Source organism: Arachis duranensis, chromosome 1 (assembly GCF_000817695.3).
Source record: "Arachis duranensis cultivar V14167 chromosome 1, aradu.V14167.gnm2.J7QH, whole genome shotgun sequence".
Lineage (NCBI taxonomy): Eukaryota > Viridiplantae > Streptophyta > Magnoliopsida > Fabales > Fabaceae > Arachis > Arachis duranensis.
In genome coordinates this window covers 77,827,521-77,853,695 of record NC_029772.3, presented here as the reverse complement: position 1 = coordinate 77,853,695, position 26,175 = coordinate 77,827,521, and the positions used below count along the sequence as shown (strand labels likewise).

Below are 26,175 nucleotides of genomic sequence, written 5' to 3'. Positions count from 1 at the left end.
ATGGATGACGCACCCGCGTCATTTCATAGAAGCGCTATCCGCGCGAACGCGTCACTCACACGTCCGCGTCACCTGTGCCGCACAGCTTATCCAACTCACCACCAACTATCTTATCTTTTCTTCCCCAAATCTAAATATTTTCTTTCCCTTCTTTTTTCTGTTTTTTATCTTTTTCTTTTATTTGGTGTTGGAAATTTATTTGGGTCATTATTTTCCATATTTTGCTTGTGCATTTTTAAGGAATTGTTTGATAATTATATATTTCTTTTATAGGGTTGCTTGCATGTTCAATTTAACACTTTCAATAACTTATTTACCATGCATGCTATGTGTTTGTGAAAAAGCCCGTATGGCATTGTGCATTCTTCATTATTCTATTCTTCTACTGTAATGCCTGTTTTTCACAAAACCCCTTCCACTATTTTATTAATTGAATATAATTGTCAATACCAACGTTATTGTTAGTTTCTCACGACTAATAATACATTAAGGCTTTTAATGCTTGATTTATGCTACTCATGCCTTTGCCAGCATGCCGATAAATATCTTGTATCTAATTGCTTCAATTTATCATGCCCTGTTTCCGTTGATGTCCTAATTTCATGGAGTCGCGACCATGTTTTAACGACATTCTTCTTTACTTTGGCATGATTATCACTTGTACTTCCCTCTTCTTTGCTTTATCCCTTTGACTTCATGTCCCTTTCTCTTCTCCCTTTTCAGGATGGCCACCAGGAAGGATACAGAGAAAGCCTCTACAACGAGCACCAGCTGAGGAACTACAACCCTTGCCCACCCGCACATATTTGCATGCACCGATGACGGTGCACCTTTAAGTGTGGGGAGGTCGATACCGATCTCTGTGGGTTAGTCACTTTCTTCTCAATACCAATTTTTGTTTTTCATTGTTGCATTTGCATGTTTGATTGCATATTTTCTTGACTTTGTGCACATTTTACCACTTGGTTGAAGTAATATTTTCTTTTTCAAGAAACTTTTTATAGTATTTCACTAATTTAAATTTAAAACTTTTTGAAAAACTTGTTTGAAGAAAAATTATATTGGAACATGGTTTAGAGCTCGAACACACAAAACCAGTGAGATTTTGAGCCTATTTGATTGGTTGCATTTTATCAACCAATATATTTTATTTTTGTGTGTTATTCTCTCTAAAATTGTAATCTTTATCTTGCTTAATTCTATATTTCTATTGTTTGATGTATGCATGCACTTATATGATTAAGGCCTTGTTTCACTAAGCTTACATACCCATATGGCCTTACCCTTTCGTTATCCTTTACAAACCAATTTGAGCCTATTTTACCCATTTGTTCTTTACTTTAGCTCATTACTAACTCTAAGCGAAAAACAATAATGTCCTTAATTTGAATCCTTGGTTAGCTTAGACTAGTAAAAGTGCTCATGATTTAAGTGTGGGGAAGTTGGGTTTGAAAATATTTGGTTTGAGTAATTGGGTGTTGTATGTTTTTGTGAAAATATGCAAAATAATAGTTGAACAAATATAATTGCATTCAATACTCTTTTCATATGCTTTGAGAAAAATAAGAAAAAAAATAAAATAAAATAATAAAAAAATGAATGAAAAAGAAAAGAAAAAAGAGCAGAAAAATAAAAAGGAGACAAAATGCCCCAAAATAAATGGCAATAGCAATGCATATGTACTGTACTCAAAACTTGGAATGCATAAATATGTAGTAAACGCGGTTAATGGGTAGTTATTGATTTTATATTACATGGATTGTCCTAAGTTAGGTGGAAAAGTTTATGTTAATTAATGATTCAGATTTTAGTCCACTTGGCCAAATACAATCCTACCTTGACCCTAACCCCATTACAACCTTTAAAAGACCTCTTGATTTGTGTATTGATGCATTAAATTTTTTGTTGATTGTTAGATGAAAAGAAAGCTATAGAAAGCAAGATTAGTAGAGAATTGAGAGAATTGACCCTAGACACTTAAGATTTAAAATGATATACACTACCATTAAGGGTTCAGTGCCTAATTCTATGTTCCCTGCTTTCATGAGCTATCTTCTTCTTGCAAGTTATTTGTATTATATTTTGTGATTTGAATTAGTGAAATCCAGTTCATATTTGTTCTTGAAAGATTTATTTACTTTTTCACCAAGTAGGTAGAATCATTTTAGCATGTGGTTGCATTCACATTCATAGGTTGCATTGCATGAGTCCTGCTTTTTCTTACTCATTTATTTTGTCTCCTTGAGCTTAGCATGAGGACATGCTAATGTTTAAGTGTGGGGAGGTTGATAAACCATTATTTTATGGTTTATATTGTGTTTAATTGAGTGGTTTTATCAAGTTTTTCACCCACTTATTCATATGATTAGCATGTATTTACAATTCCTTCTTAAATTGTTCTATGATTGAAAACTTGCTTCCTAAAGACATTTTAGTTGTATATTTTTATTTTTCTTCGTACGATTCGATGCCGTGATCTGTGAGTTAAGTGTTTCAGGCTTCATAGGGCAAGGATGGCATAAGGAATGAAGAGGAAGCGAGCAAAAATGCAAGGAACACAAGGAATTGAGGAGATGACCAGCGAGAAGTCACGCGGTCGCATGGCTCACGCGACCGCGTGAAATGGAAGAAATCAGAGTGACGCGTTCGCGTGCCTGACAACAACCGCGCGGACTGGAAGCTGCACGAACGACGCGAATGCGTGGACGACGCGCACGCGTGGTACAAAAAACGCTGAGTGACGTGATCGCATGGTCGATGCAGCCGCGTGTCGTGCGCGATCTGCAGAATTACAGAAGTCGCTGGCACAGATTTCTGGGCCGCATTTCAACCCAGTTTTTGGCCCAGAAACACAGATTAAAGTCAGGGAACATGCAGAGACTCAAGAGATCACTTCATATCAGATCAGAATTCACTTTTCATAATTTAGATGAAGTTTTTAGAGAGAGAGAGGCTCTCCTCTCTCTTAGGATTAGGATTAGGAATATTTCTTCTTCATCTCAGGTTCAATGTTCTTTTTAGTTATTTTTCTCTTTTATTTGTTTATGAACTTTTCATGTTAGGATTTTCTTAAATAATATAATTTGAGGTATTTTAGTCTCATGATTGCTCTTCCTTATTTTTAATTTAGATTATTTACTATTGGCTTTGGTTGATTAATTGGTAACTCTTGAGTTATCAAACTCATCGTGATTGATAATTATTATTCTTGCTGATTAATTTAGATTCCTATAACTCTAGTCTTTCCTTAAGGAGTTGACTAGGACTTTAGGTATTAAATTAATTTGTCCACTTAACTGACCTTCATAGTTAGAGGTTGACTTAGTGGGAGCAACAGTATAATTCTCATCACCATTGATAAGGATAACTAGGATAGGACTTCCAGTTTTCATACCTTGCCAAGAGTTTTATTAGTTATTAATTTATTAATTCTTGCAATCTATTTCTCTTGTTTAAAACCCAAAAACTCTGTTTTCATTAACCAATAGTAAAACACACTTCCCTGCAATTCCTTGAGAAGACGACCCTAGGTTTGAATACTTCGGTTTATAAATTTTATTGGGTTTGTTACTTGTGACAACCAAACGTTTGTAAGAAAAGGTTGATTGCTTGGTTTAGAAACTATACTTGCAACGAGAGTTTATTATAACTTCTAAACCATCAATCTTCCGCTCTTCAAAATGGCGACATTGCCGAGTAATTGCAAACGTGTGCCTTGTTATTGGTTATTGTAAATATTTTTCAAAAAAAAATTCAGATTTTAAAAATTTTTTATCTTATCTTATCTTATTTTTGAAAATTCAAATATTTTTTTCAAAAAAAAATCATATCTTTTTCAAAGTCTTATCTTATCCTTTTTTAAAAATCATATCTTTTTCCAAAATATTATCTTATATTTTTCAAAAACCATATCTTTTTCAAAATATTTTCTTTTTGTTAGTTTTTGTTTTCATTTTCTTCTACTACTATGAACTCTCACCCCTTTGACTATGAGTCTGGTTACAACTATGTTGCAGAAAGAAGAAGCTATAACAGGAATATGCATCAAGGTCAAAGCAATCAAAGATGGACGGAGCCAAGAGGAGCTGATCAACCCTTTAGGTGACAACACCTTCCAAGATATCATGGACGAAGACTATTCTATAATGCATACCAAGATGATAGGTATGGTAGACCCCCTTGTAGTTACCAACAAGCCCCATCATATGCCAATGAACCACCTCCTCAACATAGCTTTGAACCACCACACTCACAAGCCTCTTTACACCATTCACCTCTAGATGATCCTAACCCTTATCCACCACAGCAACCACGATATGATCCATATATAAAACCACCCAAATTCCAACCTAGTCACTCCCAAGGACCACCACCTCCATATGCACCATGTCCATATCCATCGATCCAAGACTCACAGGCTCGCCTCCAGGAAATAGTAGATCAATTTCATGCAACCCTTCATCAACTGGAGCAAGCAATAAATCAATTACCTTCCAGATGTTCGGACACTCAAGGAACCCCCATGGCCTCATGTGGAGAATCTAATGAAGAACGTAGCATGAAGGAGACACTAGAAACTCCAGTGGATAGTAAAGTGCATGACTTTGTAGTGGAACAAGTGGAGGAAGCCAGAATTATTAAAGAAGAAGAAGTGGTCGAAGACTTAGGAAATGCTGAGCCTCCATTGGAAGGTCCATTCATAGAGCCTCCTTCCAAGGTGTTTAATGTTGATGTTGAGGAGGGTGTACAACCTCCAAGGAATATCATGGTTGAAGACTTTGAAGGGGATGATCAGGAGATGGATTCAATCATTGATGAATTCTTGTCTACATTTGAATCCTCTTCCATTGGACTTGATATGGAGATTAAAGAAGAAGAAGCACAACCTTCCATGCCCTTGGTGAACAATGAAGAAGAAATTGAATCAGAAGAAAGCTACGAAGAGGAAGAGGTTGAAATTGAAGAAGCTTGCAAAGAGGTGGAAGATGCCAAAGAAGAGCACAAGGGAGTGGAGCTTACACGTTCATTAGAAACACCTCCCCCTAAGTTGCCATCATCCTTCACAACATTCAAGTGGGTCAAATTCATATCCCTTAGCTTTCTAATTCCACTTGAATATGGGCTACTGGAGACGGATGGTCAACTTAGAACTCTTTATGGCATTAAGAGTAAGTGGAAGATGGTCATTGGTAAGAATTGTCCTGCAAGGTTCATTATGGTTGGAAGCTTTAAGTTTAAATGCAAGGGTTGGTGTAAAGCTCAACTGACTGGGTCTAGGAAGTTGTTTGGCCGTTTTAGTGAGAATTCAGATTGCCTGCCACCCAGTTGGAACACTAATGATCAACAAGAAGATGGGTGCAAAAGCAACGTTTGGGACCCCGAAATTCAATCTAGAAATCAATACTCTTGGGGCCTTGTCACTTGCTTTAGCTTGCTTGAAGGCTTTCTGCGCCTAGTTTAGGATCTCGGAGGCTACTGGAATTCCAGACATTGGTGGAGATTTTTGGATGAATACAAGCACAAGCCACCATAACAAGGAGCTCCCCAAATGTCCAACTTAAGAACTTTAACTAAAAGTGCTAGGTTGGAGACAGCCACCATGGTATGATCGTTCCTTTTTCAGTTTAGATTTTAGTCTATTTTTGAGTTTTGATTGAACTCGGAATTTTGCATAACATTCATTGCATTTTGCATAATGCATAAAAAAAAAATCACACGCGACGCATCTGCGTCATAGGTGCGTTGGGAAGAAAAGAAAAGTCAACAGAGAGTCACGCGAGAGCGTGGCTGGAGGCGTGTCTTTGGCACAATTTGACCGACGCGACCGCATCGATGACGCGTCCGCGTCAACCAGGCGAACGCGTGCCTCAAAATCGACGTAAAAAGGGTGTGTGGCCGAAAGTTGAGCTAGAATTGGGTTGGACTCGTGCTAGAAGCACAAGCACTGCCACGCGTACGCGCCGTTATACAAAATAGGCCATCCACGCGATCACGTCAACCACGCGACTGTGTCACCCAAAGATTTGGCAATATGAATTTCAAACAGAGAGTTACGCGACCGCGAGGCTGTGGTCGCGCTAATGGCACAAATCGATCCACGCGACCGTGTGGATGACGCGCCCACGTCATTTCATAGAAGCGCTATCCGCGCGAACGCGTCACTCATACGTCCGTGTCCCCTGCGCCGCACAGCTTATCCAACTCACCGGCAACTATCTTATTTTTTCTTCCCCAAATCTAAATCTTTTCTTTCCCTTCTTTTTTCTGTTTTCTTTCTTTTTATTTTATTTGGTGTTGGAAATTTATTTGGGTAATTATTTTTCATATTTTGCTTGTGCATTATTAAGGAATTGTTTGATAATTATATATTGCTTTTATAGGGTTGCTTGCATGTTCAATTTAACACTTTCAATAACTTATTTACCATGCATGCTATGTGTTTGTGAAAAAGCCTGTATGACATTGTGCATTCTTCATTATTCTATTCTTCTACTATAATGCCTGTTTTTCACAAAACCCCTTCCACTATTTTATTAATTGAATATAATTGTCAATACAAACGTTATTGTTAGTTTCTCACGACTAATAATACATTAAGGCTTTTAATGCTTGATATATGCTACTCATGCCTTTGCCAGCATGCCAATAAACATCTTGCATCTAATTGCCTCAATTTATCATGCCCTGTTTCCGTTGATGTCCTAATTTCATGGAGTCGCGACCATGTGTTAACGACATTCTTCTTTACTTTGGCATGATTATCACTTGTACTTCCCTCTTCTTTGCTTTATCCCTTTGACTTCATGTCCCTTTCTCTTCTCCCTTTTCAGGATGGCCACCAGGAAGGGTACAGAGAAAGCCTCTGCAATGAGCACCAGCTGAGGAACTACAACCCTTGCCCACCCGCACATATTTGCATGCACCGATGACGGTGCAACCTTTAAGGGTAGGGAGGTCGATACCGATCTCTGTGGGTTAGTCACTTTCTTCTCAATACCAATTTTTGTTTTTCATTGTTGCATTTGCATGTTTGATTGCATATTTTCTTGACTTTGTGCCATTTTACCACTTGGTTGAAGTAATATTTTCTTTTTCAAGAAATTTTTTATAGTATTTCACTAATTTAAATTAAAAATTTTTGAAAAACTTGTTTGAAGAAATATTATATTGGAACATGGTTTAGAGCTCGAACACACAAAACCAGTGAGATTTTGAGCCTATTTGATTGGTTGCATTTTATCAACCAATATATTTTATTTTTGTGTGTTATGCTCTCTAAAATTGTAATCTTTATCTTGCTTAATTCTATATTTTCATTGTTTGATTTATGCATGCACTTATATGGTTGAGGCCTTGTTTCACTAAGCTTACATACCCCTATGGCCTTACCCTTTCGTTATCCTTTGCAAACTAATTTGAGCCTATTTTACCCATTTGTTCTTTACTTTAGCTCATTACTAACTCTAAGCGGAAAAAAATAATGTCCATAATTTGAATCCTTGGTTAGCTTAGACTAGTAAAAGTGCTCATGATTTAAGTATGGGAAAGTTGGGTTTGAAAATATTTGGTTTGAGTAATTGGGTGTTGTATGTTTTTGTGAAAATATGCAAAATAATAGTTGAACAAATATTATTGCATTCAATACTCTTTTCATATGCATTGAGAAAAATAAGAAAAAAAATAAAATAAAATAATAAAAAAATGAATGAAAAAGAAAAGAAAAAAGAGCAGAAAAATAAAAAGGGGACAAAATACCCCAAAATAAATGGCAATAGCAATGCATATGTACTGTACTCAAAACTTGGAATGCATAAATATGTAGTAAACGCGGTTAATGGATAGTTGTTGATTTTATATTACATGGATTGTCCTAAGTTAGGTGGAAAAAGTTTATGTTAATTAAGGATTCAGATTTTAGTCCACTTGGCCAAATACAATCCTACCTTGACCCTAACCCCATTACAACCCTTAAAAGACCTCTTGATTTGTGTATTGATGCATTAAATTTTTTGTTGATTGTTAGATGAAAAGCAAGCTATAGAAAGCAAGATTAGTATAGAATTGAGAGAATTGACCCTAGACACTTAAGAGTTAAAATGATATACACTACCATTAAGGGTTCAGTGCTTAATTCTATGTTCCCTACTTTCATGAGCTATCTTTTTCTTGCAAGTTATTTGTATTATATTTTGTGATTTGAATTAGTGAAATCCAGTTCATATTTGTTCTTGAAAGATTTATTTACTTTTTCACAAAGTAGGTATAATCATTTTAGCATGTGGTTGCATTCACATTCATAGGTTACATTGGATGAGTCCTGCTTTTCCTTACTCATTTATTTTGTCTCCTTGAGCTTAGCATGAGGACATGCTAATGTTTAAGTGTGGGGAGGTTGATAAACCACTATTTTATGGTTTATATTGTGTTTAATTGAGTGGTTTTATCAAGCTTTTCACCCACTTATTCATATGATTAGCATGTATTTACAATTCCTTCCTAAATTGTTCTATGATTGAAAACTTGCTTCCTAAAGACCTTTTAGTTGTATATTTTTATTTTCCTTCGTACCATTCGATGCCGTGATCTGTGAGTTAAGTGTTTCAGGCTTCATAGGGCAAGGATGGCGTAAGGAATGAAGAGGAAGCGTGCAAAAATGGAAGGAACACAAGGAATTGAGAAGATGACCAGCGAGAAGTCACGCGGTCGCATGGCTCACGCGACCGTGCAAAATGGAAGAAATCAGAGTGACGCATTCGCGTGCCTGACACAACCGCACGGATTGGAAGCTGCACAAACGACGCGAATGCGTGGACGACGCGCACGCGTGGTACAAAAAACGCTGAGTGACGTGATCGCGTGGTCGATGCAGCCGCGTGACATGCGTGATCTGTAGAGTTACAGAAGTCGCTGGCACAGATTTCTGGGCCGCATTTCAACCAAGTTTTTGGCCCAGAAACACAGATTAAAGTCAGAAAACATGCAGAGACTCAAGAGATCACTTCAGATCAGATTAGAATTCACTTTTCATAATTTAGATGTAGTTTTTAGAGAGAGAGGTTCTCTCAGCTCTCTTAGGATTAGGATTAGGATTTTTTATTATGATTAGGAATATTTCTTCTTCATCTCAGGTTCAATGTTCTTTTTAGTTATTTTTCTTTTTTATTTGTTTATGAACTTTTCATGTTAGGATTTTCTTAAATAATATAATTTGAGGTATTTCAGACTCATGATTGCTCTTCCTTATTTTTAATTTAGATTATTTACTATTGGCTTTGGTTGATTAATTGGTAACTCTTGAGTTATCGAACTCATCGTGATTGATAATTATTATTCTTGCTGATTAATTTAGATTCCTATAACTCTAGTCTTTCCTTAAGGAGTTGACTAGGACTTTAGGTATTAAATTAATTAGTCCACTTAACTGACCTTCATAGTTAGAGGTTGACTTAGTGGGAGCAACAGTATAATTCTCATCACCATTGATAAAGATAACTAGGATAGGACTTCCAGTTTTCATACCTTGCCAAGAATTTTATTAGTTATTAATTTATTAATTCTTGCAATCTATTTCTCTTGTTCAAAACCTTTTTAAAACCTAAAAACTCTGTTTTCATTAACCAATAGTAAAACACACTTCCCTGCAATTCCTTGAGAAGACGACTCGAGGTTTGAATGCTTCGGTTTATAAATTTTATTGGGTTTGTTACTTGTGACAACCAAACGTTTGTAAGAAAGGTTGATTGCTTGGTTTAGAAACTATACTTGCAACGAGAGTTTATTATAACTTCGAAACCATCAATCTTCCGCTCTTCACTTACTCCCCCTGGTTACAGATGGAGACCCTTGAGTCTTTACTACAAGGCATTCTTCATTCACATGAAGGATCAACTCTCCTCTATCAACATCAATCACAGCTCTTGCTGTGGCTAGGAAGGGTCTTCCAAGGATGATGGATTCATCCTCATCCCTCCTAGTGTCTAAGATTATCAAATCAGCAGGAAAGTAAAGGCCTTCAACCTTTACTAGCACGTCCTCTACTAGTCCATAAGCCTTTTTCATAGATTTATCTGCAATTTCCAATGAGAATTTGGCAGCCTGTACCTCATAGATTCTCAGTTTCTCCATTACAGAGAGTGGCATCATGTTTATCCCTGACCCCAGGTCACATAGAGCCTTTTCCAAGGTCATGGTGCCTATGGTGCAGGGTATTAAGAATTTACCAGGATCCTATTTTTTTTGAAGTAAAGTTTGCTGAACCAATATATTCAGTTCATTGGTGAGCAAGGGAAGCTCTTCCTCCCAAGTCTCATTACCAAATAGCTTGGCATTCAGCTTCATGATTGCTCCTAAATATCGGGCAACTTACCCTTCAACAATGTCTTCATCTTCTTCAGAAGATGAATAATCATCAGAGCTCATGAATGGTAAAAGGAGATCCAAGGGAATCTATATGGTCTCTGTATGAGCCTCAGATTCTTTTGGTTCCTCATTAGGGTATTCCGTACTGACCATTGGACGTCCCCTGAGGTCTTCCTCAATTGGATTCACGTCCTCCTCCCCCTCTAAGGTTTCGGCCATGTTGATTATATCAATGGCCTTGCACTCTCTTTTGGGATTCTCTTTTGTATTGCTTGGGAGAGTGCTAGGAGGAGTTTCAGTAACCCTTTTACTCAGCTGGCCCACTTGTGCCTCCAAATTTCTAATGGAGGATTTTGTTTCAGTCATGAATCTAAGAGTGGCCTTAGATAGATCAGAGACTATGTTTGCTAAGCTAGAAGGATTCCACCCTTGAAGCCTTGCTTCTGTTGATCCTTCCATGAAAAATTTGGATGTTTTTTCCATGAAGGATTATAGGTATTGCCAAAGGCTTCACCCATGTAATTCACATCTGCCATCGCAAGTTTCTCAGGATCATAAGCTTCTTCTTCAGAAGATGCTTCTTTAGTACCGTTGGATGTATTTTGCAATCCATTCAGACTCTGAGAGATCATATTGACTTGTTGGGTCAATATTTTGTTCTGAGCCAGTACCGCATTCAGAGCATCAATTTCAAGAACTCCTCTCTTTTGAGGCGTCCCATTACTCACAGGATTCCTCTAAGAGGTATACATGAACTAGTTATTTGCAACATTTCAATAAGTTCCTGAGCTTCTGCAGGCATTTTCTTTAGGTGAATGGATCCACATGTAGAGTGATCCAGTGACATCTTGGAAAATTCAGACAGACCATCATAGAATATATCTAATGTGGTCCATTCTGAAAGCATGTCAAAAGGACACTTTTTGGTCAGCTGCTTGTATCTTTCCCAAGCTTCATAGAGGGACTCACCATCTTTTTGTCTGAAGGTCTGAACATCCACTCTAAGCTTGCTCAGCTTTTGAGGAGGAAAGAACTTGGCTAAGAAGGCCATGACCAGCTTCTCCCAAGAGTCCAGGCTATCTCTAGGTTGTGAGTCCAACCATGTTCTAGCTTTGTCTCTTACAGCAAAAGGGAAAAGCATAAGCTTATAGACTTCAGGATTAACTCCATTGGTCTTAACAGTATCACATATCTGTAAGAACTTACTTAAGAACTGATAAGGGTCTTCTGATGGAAGTCCATGAAACTTGCAGTTTTTTTGCAGTAGAGAAACTAATTGAGGCATTAGCTCAAAATTGTTTGCTCCTATGACAGGGATTGAGATGCTTCTTCTATAAAAGTTGGAAGTTGATGTAGTAAAATCACCAAGCATCTTTCTTGCATTGTTGTTTGGTTCGGCCATACTTGTTTATTTTGCTGCTTCCTTTTCAAAAATTTCAGTGAGGTCCTCTTTAGATTTTGTGCTTTAGCTGCTCTTAGCTTTCTCTTCAGAATCCTTTTAGGTTCAGGATCAGCTTCAACAAGTATGCCATTATCTTTTTTCTTGCTCATATGAAAGAGAAGAAAATAAAGAAAATATGGAATCCTCTATGTCACAATATAGAGATTTCTTGAGGTGTCAGAGGAAAATAAGAATAGAAGAATGAGGTAAGAATTAGAACACACAAAGAGAGATGGAGTTCGAATTGACAATGGAGGAGGAATGTTAGTGTTTAAATAGAAAAAGATAAGAGAGGGGGGAGAATTTTCGAAAATAAAAAGGATAAAATTTAAAATAAATTTTTGAAAAATTGGTTGTGGTTTTGAAAAAGATAAGAAATAGTAAAACAAACAAAAAGTCAATTAGTTAGTTGAAAAATATTTGAACATCAATTTTTAGAAGATAAGAAGTTAGAAAAGATTTTGAAATTGATTTTGAAAAAGATATGATTTGAAAAAGATATGTTTGAAAAGATATGATTGAAATTTATTTTGAAAAAGATTTAAAAAGGAAATTAAAAAGATTTGATTTTTTGAAAAAGATATGTTTGAAAAGATATGATTTTGAAAGAGATATGATTGAAAATATTTGATTTGAAAAAGATTTGATTTGAAAAAATATGAAGATTTGAAAAAGATTTGATATGAAAACAAAATTCCTCTCCTTGTGTCATCCTGGCGTTAAACGGCCAGGAGCTGCATGTTTTGGGCGTTTAACACGCAATTGCTGCATGGTTTGGGTGTTTAAACGCCCAGCCAGGTACCCTGGCTGGCGTTTAAACGCTAGTTTTCCTTCTTCACTGGGCGTTTTGAATGCCCAGCTTCTTTTCTGTAATTCCTCTGCTTTATGTTCTTGGATCTTCATTTTGCTAAATTCTTTATTCAAGAAGATATGTTTTCAATTTTGAAAAAAATAACAAAATGAGTCAAAAGATATAATTCTTAGATCAAAACACAAGATATATGCAAGAACATTATGAACATCAAGATGAACACCAAGAACAATCTTGAAGATCAAAATGAACATCAAGAACTCAGTTTCTTAATGAAAGAAAATATGGAGGACACCAAACTTAGAACTTTCTCATGTTTGGGCCATATGAATGCAAGAATGCATATGTAGAACATCATGCAGTGCAATTCAATAAATCATGAAGATCAAACAAGGCAATTCATCAAGAACGACTTGAAGATCATCAAGAACACAATGTATGTGTTTCGAAAATTGCAAGACCATTAAAATCATGCAATTGACACCAAACTTAAAGTTTGGCCCTAGATTCAAACAAGAACCATGAAATATTTTTGAGTTTTTATGATTTTATGAATTTTTTGTATTTTTCAAAAATTATATTTGGAAAAACGAAAAAAAAGAAGAAAATTTTTTTGAAAGATTTTTGAAAACTTTTTGAAAATAAAATAAAGGAAAATTACCTAATCTGAGCAACAAGATGAACCGTCAGTTGTCCAAACTCGAACAATCCCCGACAACGGCGCCAAAAACTTGGTGCACGAAATTGTGATCATCAACAATGGCGCCAAAGACTTGGAGCTCTCAAACGTGAATCACACTTTGTCACAACTTCGCACAACTAACCAGCAAGTGCACTGGGTCGTCCAAGTAATACCTTACGTGAGTAAGGGTCGATCCCACGGAGATTGTCGGCTTGAAGCAAGCTATGGTCAACTTATAAATCTCAGTCAGGCAGATTCAAATGGGTGATAGAGTTTTCATAATTAAAAAGATAAATAAAACATAAAGTAAAGATAGAGATACTTATGTAATTCATTGGTGAGAATTTCAGATAAGTGCATAGAGATGCTTTGTTCCTTTTGTATCTTTGCTTTCCTACTGCATTCATCCAATCCTTCATACTCCTTTCCATGGCAAGCTGTATGTTGGGTTTCACCAGCGTCAATGGCTACCTCCCGTCCTCTCAGTGAGAAAGGTCCTCTATGGTTTCTCGCATGGCTAATCAGCTGTTGGTTCTCGATCGTGTAGGAATAGGATTTACTATCCTTTTGCGTCTGTCACTATGCCCTACAGTCACGAGTTTGAAGCTCGTCACAGTCATCCCTTCCCAGATCCTACTCGGAATACCACAGACAAGGTTTAGACTTCCGGATCTCAGGAATGGCCGCCAATAATTCTTGCTTATACCACGAAGACTCTGATCTTACAGAATGGAAGGCTCGGTTGTCAGGTGAGGAAACCATGCATCATGGACTAGAAATCCAAGAGATACACACTCTAGCTTTCACAGGTAGAACGAAAGTGTTTGTCAGACACACGTTCATAAGTGAGAATGGTGATGAGTGTCACGGATCATCACATTTATCAGGTTGAAGTGCGAATAAATATCTTAGAATAAGAATAAGCATGAATTGAATAGAAGAACAATAATAGTTGCATTAATACTCGAGGAACAGCAGAGCTCCACATGTTAATCTATGGTGTGTAGAAACTCCACCGTTGAAAATACATAAGAACAAGGTCCAGGCATGGCCATGAGGCCAGCCCCCAAAACGTGATCAAGAGATCAAAAGATGATCAAAAGATGATCAAAAGATGATAATACAATAGTAAAAGGTCCTATTTATAATGAAATTAGCTACTAGGGTTTACAGAAGTAGGTAAATGATACAGAAATCCACTTCCGGGCCCACTTGGTGTGTGCTTGGGCTGAGCATGGAGCTTCACATGTGTAGAGGCTTCTCTTGGAGTTAAACGTCAGCTTTTATGCCAGTTTGGGCGTTTAACTCTAACTTTTTTGCTAGTTCTGGCGTTTTGACTTCAGAATAGGGCAGAGAAGGGGCGTTTGAACGCCAGTTTGCGTCATCAAAATGCGAGCAAAGTATAGACTATTACATATTGCTGGAAAGCCCTGGATATCTACTTTCCAACGAAATTGAGAGAGCGCCTTTTGGAGTTTTGTAGCTCTTGAAAATCCACTTCGAGTGCAGGGAGGTCAGAATCCAACAGCATCAGCAGTCCTTTGTCAGCCTCTGAATCAGATTTTTGCTCAGGTCTCTCAATTTCAGCTAGAAAATACCTGAAATCACAGAAAAACACACAAACTCATAGTAAAGTTCAGAAATATGAATTTTGCATAAAAACTAATAAAAACATCCGAAAAGTAGCTAGATCCTACTAAAAACTACCTAAAAACAATGCCAAAAAGCGTATAAATTATCTGCTCATCACTTATGGATGAGAGACATGTACTTAACCTCTTCTCATGACAATTGGATCAAGGAATTGGCAAGATTGATTGTGATTAGAGAGATTGGATTGCCAAGGAATTGGGATCCAATCAATTTCAATCTGCCATAGATATACTCATTTGATTGAGAAAGGAGTTGAGACCCATTTGATTCATTGTGGATTATGATTACACCCAAAGCCCTTTACATTTGATGCAATTTACGTTTTGTTGTCATTTACATTTAGCTCTTTTACTTTCTTGTTCTTTACGTTTCAAGCAATTTACATTCAGCACTTTAAATTTCTTGCAATTTATATTCTGCCAAGTCAATTTCACTCAATTCACCAACTGTCAGCTTGAGTAGACTAATCACCTCACTAAAATTGCTTGATCCATCAATCCCTGTGGGATCGACCTCACTCTGGTGAGTTTTACTATTTGATGCGACCCGGTATACTTGCCGGTAGTTTGTGCAGAATCGATTTTCCCTCATCAAGTTTTTGGTGCCGTTGCCGGGGATTGATTTAGATCGACAATGATTAAGTGGCTGATAAGTCTAGATTAAGCAATTTTCTTTATTTTTGTCATTTAAGTTCTTGTATTTTTCTATTTCCTCCTGACATTAATGTGTTTGTGTTATTGCCTTATTAAGAAATTCTTCTCTGTGACATGAGGAATTTCAATTTTTCTTGGTGATTGTGTTTTATAAAATTCAAATGGAGTTCACCTTATCTTTTGATCAATCAAATTTCATGGGATATTACCCACCATCACAAAATGACTATCCCAATGGTGGCTAGAAATATCACCAAGAAATGATAGATTATGCGCAATCCAACTAGTGGGGATATGCTCCAAGGCTACAGAATGATCAAGACAATTTTATGGGATATAACCCAACACCACAAAATGATTCATGTCATTATGGTGGATGGGAGTATAAACAAGGAATTATGGAGTATGAATACGTCCCAGAGACACAAAATGACCCATATTCTAATGAATCTAACAACTACTCATGTTGTGGCTGGGAAGGTTAAAACCAAGGAGATTTTAATGCTCCATATTTTATTCATCAAGAGACATCATCACTTGATTGTGCTGTCAATAGATTCATGCAAGATTGCTCCCCATTGCCACAAAATGATCCATACTTTGATGAATCAAACAACTACTCAAGTTGTTGGTGGGAGTATCAAAATCAAAAAGCATTCAATAATACAGACTCCACTTATCAAGAGCCATCATCACTTGAGCTTACCTTCAATTCATTTATGCAAAATTGTTCAACCTCACCTCTCAGTTTCTCATTTGAAAATTCTTCATCACTTGACTATGCCTCAACACAAAGTTCTCTCCAAAATCCATACAACTCATTTCACTAACCACAAAATTCATTAAACTACATAGAGAACTCATTTCAACATTCACAAAATTCATTTCACAATACACAAAATTCATTCTATATCCCTCAACACAACTTCACCACAACACCCACAAGTCCACAAAATCTGCCCCAACCTTCTTCTTTCTTGCTACAAATAGAATAATGCCTTCAAAGTGCCATAGAATCACAGGAAAGAACTAGAGAATTCTTGGAAAGACAAGAACAATCCTGGAAAGAACAAGAAATTTTTTTCAAGAAGATGGATGGGAACTTAGAGCAAATAAGGAAACACTTCGGACTGCCAAGCATTGAGGATGAAGACTAATCTGTGAGTGAGGAAGTAGAAGAAGAGGCCCCTGTGTCAAGTGAAATTTCAATAAAGAATGAGGTTGGGGAGGTATATGAGCCTAGGATTCCATACCCACAGAGGCTACTTGTGGTGATGGAGGAACATGAAGACTCACTCCTAAAGGACTTAATGGAATATCTTGCAGATAAAAGGGAGAAAGTCAATCAAGAAAGTCCACACTCAAGTGAAGTAGAGAGTTGCATAGAGGAAGGGTTCATTGTGCCACCAATTCAAGAGGCTTTTGATGAAGAAAACACTCCAATCATCACATAAGACCCATATTAAGCTACAACTGACCATATCAAGGAAGAAGGAAAGGTCAACCACAAGCAATTCAACCTCTGATCCAGCAAGCAAGTTCAATCAAGCAAGTAAAAAAGAAAGCTTGCTGGGAAGAGACCAAGACAGAGGATACTGACTAGCTCTTTTATCTCCCTGAGGTCATTCCTTTTAACAAACTGGAAGAAGAAGAAGAAAGTTGAGAACAACATGTCAAGCTAATGACATTAAAAGAGCGCTTGTTGGGAGGCAACCCAACCGTAGGTAACATTTCCTTTCTTTGCTTAGTTTCTTTTTTTAAATAATTTGGCATATGATTGCATTCTAAGTTTGGTGTTGTGATGCAACAAAATTTGTTTGTAATCTTTACTGGATACTTGCATCAATTCCAAGCAAAAGTGTCACACTAAGTTTGGTGTGCCACTTATTCTTCATGCAATATATCATGCACACCCCACTTATTTTTGCAATCACATTGTCTTTGTTTTTATTTCTTGTGCCTTTATTGTATCCTTAATTTTTTCTTGCCTAAGCACATGCATTACTCACATTTTATTATGTAAGACACTCATGATCCATCATGAACCCCATCACCACTATTTTAAATGTTGCTTGAGGATAAGCAATCGTTCTAAGTTTGGTATGGGAAAGGAAAGAATAGGAGGAAAATGACAACAACAGTGAAGATGAACTACAAGGTGGTAAAGCTCTTTTTCCTTTTAATTGTTCCCAGTACATTCAATTGCATGATTGTCTATTATGTTCTCTGTATGTATGGGTGCTGTGAATAAGCAAAGCTTGAATTTTGAATTGTAACATGTTGCTGTGACATTATGACTGCCATCTTGAATTTTGTGAGTTCAAAGCAATTTAGTTTAATGATCATAACACAAACAAGGTCATTAAAGAAGAACTTAGCATGGGCATATGAGTACTGGGAGGCTAGCATGACTAATTGTTATTGCTCAATTTCATTTGAATTTATTTAATTGAAGTTTTTCATCTAGAACATTTTATGAAATTTTTGGAATCATGAAAACCTTGAAAAAACGAATGCAATTAAGAAAAGAAAAGAGAAAGAATGAGAAAGCTGAAGGCTCTGAGTACTAATGACAATTCAATTGTCAAGTACTTGTGGTGTTTATGTATCAAGCAAAAAGCTTGAAGACAAAACACATAGAGAGTCAAGGCTAGGCTCAAGTGCAAAAGCACTCCCTCAAAGCTTAAGGCTCTGAGCATCAATGATTAGAGAGTAAAGAAAAAAAAAACAAATGAGCTAAAAAAAGTCCTCTAATTAAATGCTTGTGGTTCTTATGTATCAAGTGGTAATACTTGAAAACAAAGCATTTAGAGTCGTAGCTTTCAACTCATGGTGCAAAGCACCGAAAAGGATAAGCTAAGAATAGAATTAAAAGCTTGTTTCAAGGAAGGAACATAAAGAAAAGATTTCATAAAATGAGCTAGATAGAAGCATCAATCATTTGAATTTCTTTTGTGATTATAGCATGCATAGAAAACTAGCCAACCATGAACATTAAGTTTATATTCTTCTCACCTTGGATTGTGAAACTTTATTGCATGATTCTTTGTTTGCTTGAGGACAAGCAAAGTTTAAGTTTGGCGTGATGACTGCGCATCATGTTAGGTTTTTCTATGCTTTTTCATACAAGAAATTAATGATTAATGCTTAATTATTGAGTGTTTTAGTGCTTAAATAGTATATTGCTTTGATCTTTTGACTTTATAAATTTTGTAGGAAATAAGTAGAAAAAGATGCAAAAAGCACAAATTAATCTCAAAAGAAGAAAAGAAGAATTTTTGGATACACTTTGAAGCTTGAGCATGTTTTTGAACCTTAGTCCACGCTTTTAAAAGCGTGGCCCATGATTAAATCAAGGAAGCTTGGCGCTCCGTTTTTCTAAAAAAAATGCTCTGTGTTTAGGTGCGTACGCACGACCCAGTGTGCGTACGCACAGGAGGAGCTACGTTCGTTAGCCAAGAGCGCTCCATTCTTCACCCAAGAGAACCTGTGATAACGGAGTGGAAAAATTTGGTTGGTGAAGCGTACGCGTGGGCGACGCGCACGCGTCGGTGTGACATTTTTGAAGGATCATGCGAACGCGTGGATGAAGTGGCAGCGTGAAAGTGGCATTTTTGAAGGGCCACACATACGCGTGGGTGACACGTACGCATAGAGGAGCGCTCTTGATGCGAACGCTATGCTCTCCTCTGAAGGTGACGCATATGTGATGGGGGAAAACTTAGATTTCCACGTAATCCCATTGGCAAGTGTATCGGGTCGCATTAAGCAGTAATAACTCACTAGAGTGAGGTTGATCCCACAGGGATTGATGGATCAAGAAACTTTAGTTAGGTGATGAATTTAGTCAAGCTAATAGTGGTGAATTGAGTGAAACTGAAAATCAGAATGTAAAATGTAAGAAATTTAAAGTGCATAATGTAAATTGCATCAAATGTAAAGGGCTTGGGTGCAGGGAAATTAAAGAAAACAGAAATAATAGAGAGAAAGATTCATTAGGGATCGGAGATGTCATAATCCACAATGAATTAAATGGGTCTCAACTCCTTTCTCAATCATATGAGTAGATCTATGGCGGATTAAAATTGATTGGATCCCAATTCCTTGGCAATCCAATCTCTCTAATCACAATCAATCTTGCCAATTCCTCGATCTAATTGTCATGAGAAGAGGTTAAGTGCATGTCTCTCATCCATAAGCCACACTAACTCTCAGGATCTCAATTCCTCCTGGATGGTGTTGATCAAGAGAGTAGTGAAGGATAGAGCCTCAATTCTAATACTCATGATTCCCCTTTCGAAGCTCACACAAGCATTCACAGATTCAAACCCCCTTCTGGAGTGAATGAATCATCAATCAAAGCAGATGATATCCTATAGCTACACAAATAAATTGAGATGAAGAAGTTCATTCAATTATGTGAATCATAACAGAACTCCTCCCCCTAATGATTGGGGTTCAATGGATCATAGCTCTTAAAACAATTGTAGAAGATTAAAATTGCATGAAAGTAAATTGAAAGCGATGGGAACAGAAAAGTAAAATTGGCAGAAAGTAAATTTGCAGAAGAGAATCACAGAAATTGAAAATTGCATTGAAATAAAACTGAATTCAGTGCAGAAGAAATGTAAAGTGCAGAGAAGAAAAAGTGTATCAAGAGAGCCTTCTATTCTTCCCCTACTCCTACTTCTACTGCTGCCTACTACTAATACAGCCTACTGTCCGTGAGAGAGCCCCCCTAATGAAATGAAACTGATGCCCTTATATAGGCTTTCCTAAATGATAAATAAAATGAAATTCAAAACAAATTCCAATTAAATGAAAATCCTATTCTAGATGCTCCTTGTGGTCTTCATTGAGTGATCAGAGTGGGCTTGCTTGCTTGTAGTTCAAATGGTCTTGGATTGAAGCTAAATTGAGCAGAAATTTACTTTCAGGAGAGCGTAGCGTTCATTTGGAGAACGGAGCATTCGGGCACCCACGCGTATGCATGCTATACGCTTGTGCATCCCTGGTGTTTTGGCTTATCGACGCGTACGCGTCACCCACGCGTACGCGTCCCTTGCAGCATTCACTAAACGAACGTAGCATTCATGCAACAAACGCTACCCACGCGTACGCGTCATATACACGTATGCGTGGATTGCAAAAATGCCATTTCCACGCTGAGGCTCCATGCACGCGTTTGCACAATCTATCACCATAACCAAACCCACGCGTACGCGTCAATGGCGTGTACGCGTCATGCACGCGTACGTGTCGATGGCTAAATTTTAAATCCAAATTTTGCACTTTGCCGCAGGCGTTCTTTGGTAACGAACGTAGCGTTCTTTCTAAATGAACGCTAATCCCCCACCCACGTGTACGCGTCACTCATGCATACGTGTCGCTAGAGAGCATGGCGTTTTGTATTTGAACGTAGCGTTACTCTGCACTGCCCTTCTTTCTCTCCATTTTTCACCTAAATTCAACCAAACGTACAATCAAAGCCTTGGCATAATCATCAAATCTTGCATCATTCATATTATCAACTAAAGCTTGCAAGAAATCTAATGAAAATGCATAAAATTATCAATGTTTGATTGAATCAAGACAAGCATGAAATTCTCACTCAAACACTTATTACCTAAAATTGCATGAAACCAAGTAAAAACTAATGAAAAAGGCTTCTGAAAGTAGCCTAAGAAGACTTGTCATCACAACACCAAACTTAAATCTTTCTTGTCCCCAAGCAAGCACTAACATATAAGGAAAATGGATGAAAACAGAGATAGATGTAAGCCTTTATTTGGAGAACTCCCAGTTCTGGTTAATGGGGTTTTCATGCATGGTATCTTAGAGACTTTTATTCTTTGGCTGAGACATCAACATCCCTTTGGATCCTTACTGAATCACACAAAAAATGAGACTCATTTTTGCTTGGTCCTTAGTTTTTCTTGCTCTCTTTGCCCCATTTGGTTCAAGATGCTAGGTGTTGAAACACCTCTATGGGCTTACTTGCTCAAGCCTCTCCTTAGCACACACACATCACATGCATTTAGCTTGTTTTGTTCTTTGGAAATTGATGCCTAGCACCTCTTTGGGTCACTAAATGCTTTGTCTCAAAGTAGCTCTTGAGGGTGGACTTTTGATGCACCGCTATTTCGTGGTACATTTTGTGCTTAATTTAGTGGATTTTAGTAAGGGTTTCTCACACTTATTCACAGAATCCGCATGTTTTACACTTTCTTTCATGATTTTGTGCTATGATTGAAAACATGCTTCTTTGGCCTTTAATTCACTATTTTTAATCCTCTCTTATTACCATTCGATGCCTTGATATGTGTGTTAAGTGTTTTTAGAGATTACAGGGCCGGAATGGCTTAGAGGATGGAAAGGAAGCATGCAAAGGTAGAAGGAATACAAGAAACTGAAGGAATTGCTGAGCTGTCTAGCCTGACCTCTTCGCACTCAATCGACCACAACTTGAGCTACAGAGGTTCAAATGAAGCGGTTTTAGTTGCGTTGGAAAGCTCACATCCGGGGCTTCACAACGATATATAATTTACTATAGTTTCCTGGCTGTTGGGCAATGTGCACGCAAGAAGCACGCAAGAAGCACGCATACGCGTGGATTGTGCCACAGACAAGTGACGCGTACGCATGACAGAGCCACGACCTATATGTATCAAAAATTGCCCCCAGCAATTTCTGGGCAATTTTTGACCTAGTTTTCGGCCCAGAAAACACAGATTAGAGGCTACAGAGTGGGGGAATCCAATCATTCACTTCCAATATACACAATTTTAGGTTTTAGATGTAGTTTTAGAGAGAGAGAGGCTCTCTCCTCTCTCTTAGGTTTTAGGATTTAGGATTTCTCTTCTACTCTTATTAATTACTCGTTGTTATTACTTTAGTTTGTGAACTTTTGATGTTAGATTCAGTTTCCATATTAATGCAATTGATTGTTTGGATTTTATTATCTCTTATTGCTTTTCTATGTTTTTATGTTATGCCATCCAAGTACTTGACAAAATGCTTAGAAGGATGTTAGAGTAGGATTCTATGTTCTTGGCTTGGTTGAGTAATTGGTAACACTTGAGTTATCAAACTCCTTTGTTGATTGATAATTGAAAGTTGCTGATTAATTTGGATTCCACTAAAGCTAGTCTTTCCTTAGGAGTTGACTAGGACTTGAGGAATCAAATTGATTAGTCCACTTGACTTTCCTTCATTCGTTGAGGGTTAACTAAGTGGGAGCAATGAACGATTCTCATCACAATTGATAAAGATAACTAGGATAGGATTTCTAGTTCTCATACCTTGCCAAGAGCTTTTCTAGTTATTAGTTTATTCCATTGCAATTTACTTTTTCTTGTTCTCTTATCCTAAAACCCAAAACATACCTTTCCATAACCAATTATAAGCATACTTCCCTGCAATTCCTTGAGAGATGACCCGAGGTTTAAATACTTCGGTTATAAATTCTATTAGGGGTTTGTTACTTGTGACAACCAAGTTTTTGTACGAAAGAATTTTTGTTGGTTTAAAAACTATACTTACAACGTGATTACTTTTTTGAATTCTTTACTAGCAAAAGCCCATTCGTCAAGTTCATCCCTGACGCGTGCGTGTCACTTGATATTTTGGCACCTCACGCGTACGCGTCAATGACGCACACGCGTGGCCCTGAAAATTGGCATAAAAAGGTGTTTGCTTGAAAGTTATGATGGCCTGATGCCGGTACTGTGCTAGAGGCCCAAAATAGCTCATGCGAATGCGTCCCTGACGCGTGTGCGTCATTTTCAATTTCCGGTTACTCACGCGTGCTCGTGCCTGACCAATTTTGGCCACAGCGCGAAGCAAACCAAGAGTTGTGCGTGCGCGAAGCTGGCCTTGCGCAAGTAGCACGACCAAAGGTCACGCGTGCACGTGACCGACGCTTACGCATCATTTGTGATTCTGCACATGCACGCATATGCGTGAGCGACGTCTGCGCGTCTCGTCCCGTTTTCCATCTTACTCCTTTCTTCTCTCCTTTCTTATTCTTTCTTCCTTCCTTTCTTCTTCCTTTTCTTCTCCCTTTCTTTTTATACTTGTTGTTTTCATATTGGTGTTAAAATTCTCTTACTCAACTGTTGCATATTTTTTGCATTATTTTGGGTGCACCTTGACTTGTTTGCTATTTAGTTGACATGCTCTGTGCTTCTATTATTTTCTCACTTACAAGTTGTTGCGAACATGTAGTTGAAAACCTTGTTATTTGGCACTAGACCACATATGTTTTATTTATTTTCATATATTTGCTTGTGGGTTCTTTCCCTTTCTTTTTCTCTTCTTTCAGGATGGCCACCAAGAGGGAAAAGGAAAAGTTTCTAACTAAAGCAATAAACAAGTCCGCTGCACGATCTTTGGAGAAAGGCATCAGATGGAGAAACCCGTCCACTTGCATATCTTTGCATGCACCGAGGACGGTACAATCTCTAAGTGTGGAGAGGTCAATACTGATCTCCGTGGGTTAGTCACTTTCTTCTCAACACCAATTTTTATTTTTCTTTGTTAGTTCATTGTTGCATTTGCATGTTTGATTGCATGTTTGTTACATTTTGTGCATATTTTACCACTACTTGGTTGAAGTAATAATTTCTTTTTCAAGAAACCTTTTTATAGCATTTCACTAAATTGAATTAAATTTTTTTTGTTAAACTTGTTTGAAGAAATTTCATTTTGGAACATGGTTTTAGAGGTCGAACACACAAAACTAGTGAGATTTTGAGCCTATCCGATTGGTTGCATTTTATCAACCAATATTTTGTTTTCGTGTGTGTTGTTCTCTCTAAAATTGTGATCTATATCTTGCTTGATTCTATATTTCCATGGTTTAATGTATGCATACACTTACATGATTAAGGCCTTGTTTCACTGAGCTTACATACCCATATGGCCTTAACCTTTTTATTATCTTTTACAAACCAAAGTTGAGCCTATTTTACCATTTGTTCTTTACTTTATCTCATTACTAACTCTAAGCAAAAAACAATAATGTCCTTAGTTTGAATGCTTGGTTAGCTTAGACTAGTGACAGTGCTCACGAATTAAGTGTGGGGAAATTGGGTTTGCCAATGTTTAGTTTGAGAATTGGGTGTTGTGTATTCTTGAGAAAATATGAACAAGAATGTTCAGCACATGTTTATGCATTCAATACCTTAATCATATGTATTGAAAAAGAAAAATAGAAAAAAGAAAAAAAAAGGGAAAAAGAAAAGAAAAAGATAAAAAAAGGGGACAAAATGCCCCAAAGTAAATGGTAATAGCAATGCATATATACTGTACTCAAAATTGGAATGCATGAATATGTAGTAAACACAGTTAATAGGTAATTATTGATTTTATATTATGATTATATAGATTGTCCTAAGTTAGGGGAGAAGTTTAGGTTAATTAAGGATTCAGATTTCAGTCTACTTGACCAAATACAATCCTACCTTGACCTTGACCCTATTACAACCCTCAGAAGACCTATTGATTTGTGTATTTGTGTATTAAAATTTTGTTGATTATTAGATGAAGAGCAAGTCTTAGAAATCAAGGTTAGTAGAGAATTGAGAGAATCGAACCTCAAACACCTGAGCGATTAGAGTGTATATACTTCTAGTGAGGGTTCGATGCTCGATTCCTTGTTCCCGGCTTTCATGAGCTATCTTCTTCTTGCATGTCTATTTGTACTTCATTTTTATGATTTGAATTAGTGAAATTCAGTTCACATTTGTTCTTAAAAGATTTATTTACTTTTAGCCAAGTAGGTAAAAGCATTTTTCATGTAGTTGCAATCATATAAATAGGTTGTATTTCATACATCCTACCATTCCTCTTCACTCTTTATAGCTTCTCTTGAGCTTAGCATGAGGACATGCTAATGTTTAAGTGTGGGAAGATTTGATGCACCACTATTTTGTGGCACATTTTGTGCTTAATTGAGTGGATTTTAGTAAGGGTTTCTCACACTTATTCACAGAATCCGCATGTTTTACATTTTCCTTCCTGATTTTGTGCTATGATTGAAAACATGCTTCTTTGGCCTTTAATTCACTATTTTTAATCCTCTCTTAGTACCATTTGGTGCACGGAATTGTGATCAATACTTTTCACAACTCAAATAATCCCCGGTAATGAAACCAAAAACTTGGTGTTCAATACCATGGCATAAACACAACTTCCACAACTAACCAGCAAGTGTACTGGGTCGTCCAAGTAATAAACCTTACGCGAGTAAGGGTCGATCCCACAAAGATTGTTGGTATGAAGCAAGCTATGGTCACCTTGTAAATCTCAGTCAGGCAAACTCAAATGGGTATGGTGATAAACGCATAAAACATAAAGATAAAGATAGAGATACTTATGTAATTCATTGGTAGGAACTTCAGATAAGCGTATGAAGATGCCTTCCCTTCCGTCTCTCTGCTTTCCTACTGTCTTTATCCAATCCTTCTTACTCCTTTCCATGGCAAGCTTAAGCAAGGGTTTCACCATTGTCAGTGGCTAAATCCCATCCTCTCAGTGAAAATGTTCAACGCACCCTGTCACGGCACGGCTATCC

At 37.2% G+C, this 26,175-nt stretch overlaps 1 non-coding gene across 1 annotated transcript; it reads left to right on the top strand.

Annotated features, from left to right (window-relative positions):
- Positions 1–11,260: 11,260 nt before the first annotated feature.
- LOC127742436 (small nucleolar RNA R71) lies at positions 11,261–11,368 on the top strand. The gene has a single exon (XR_008003694.1). It is a non-coding gene; the product is annotated as a small nucleolar RNA R71 (small nucleolar RNA).
- Positions 11,369–26,175: the final 14,807 nt, after the last annotated feature.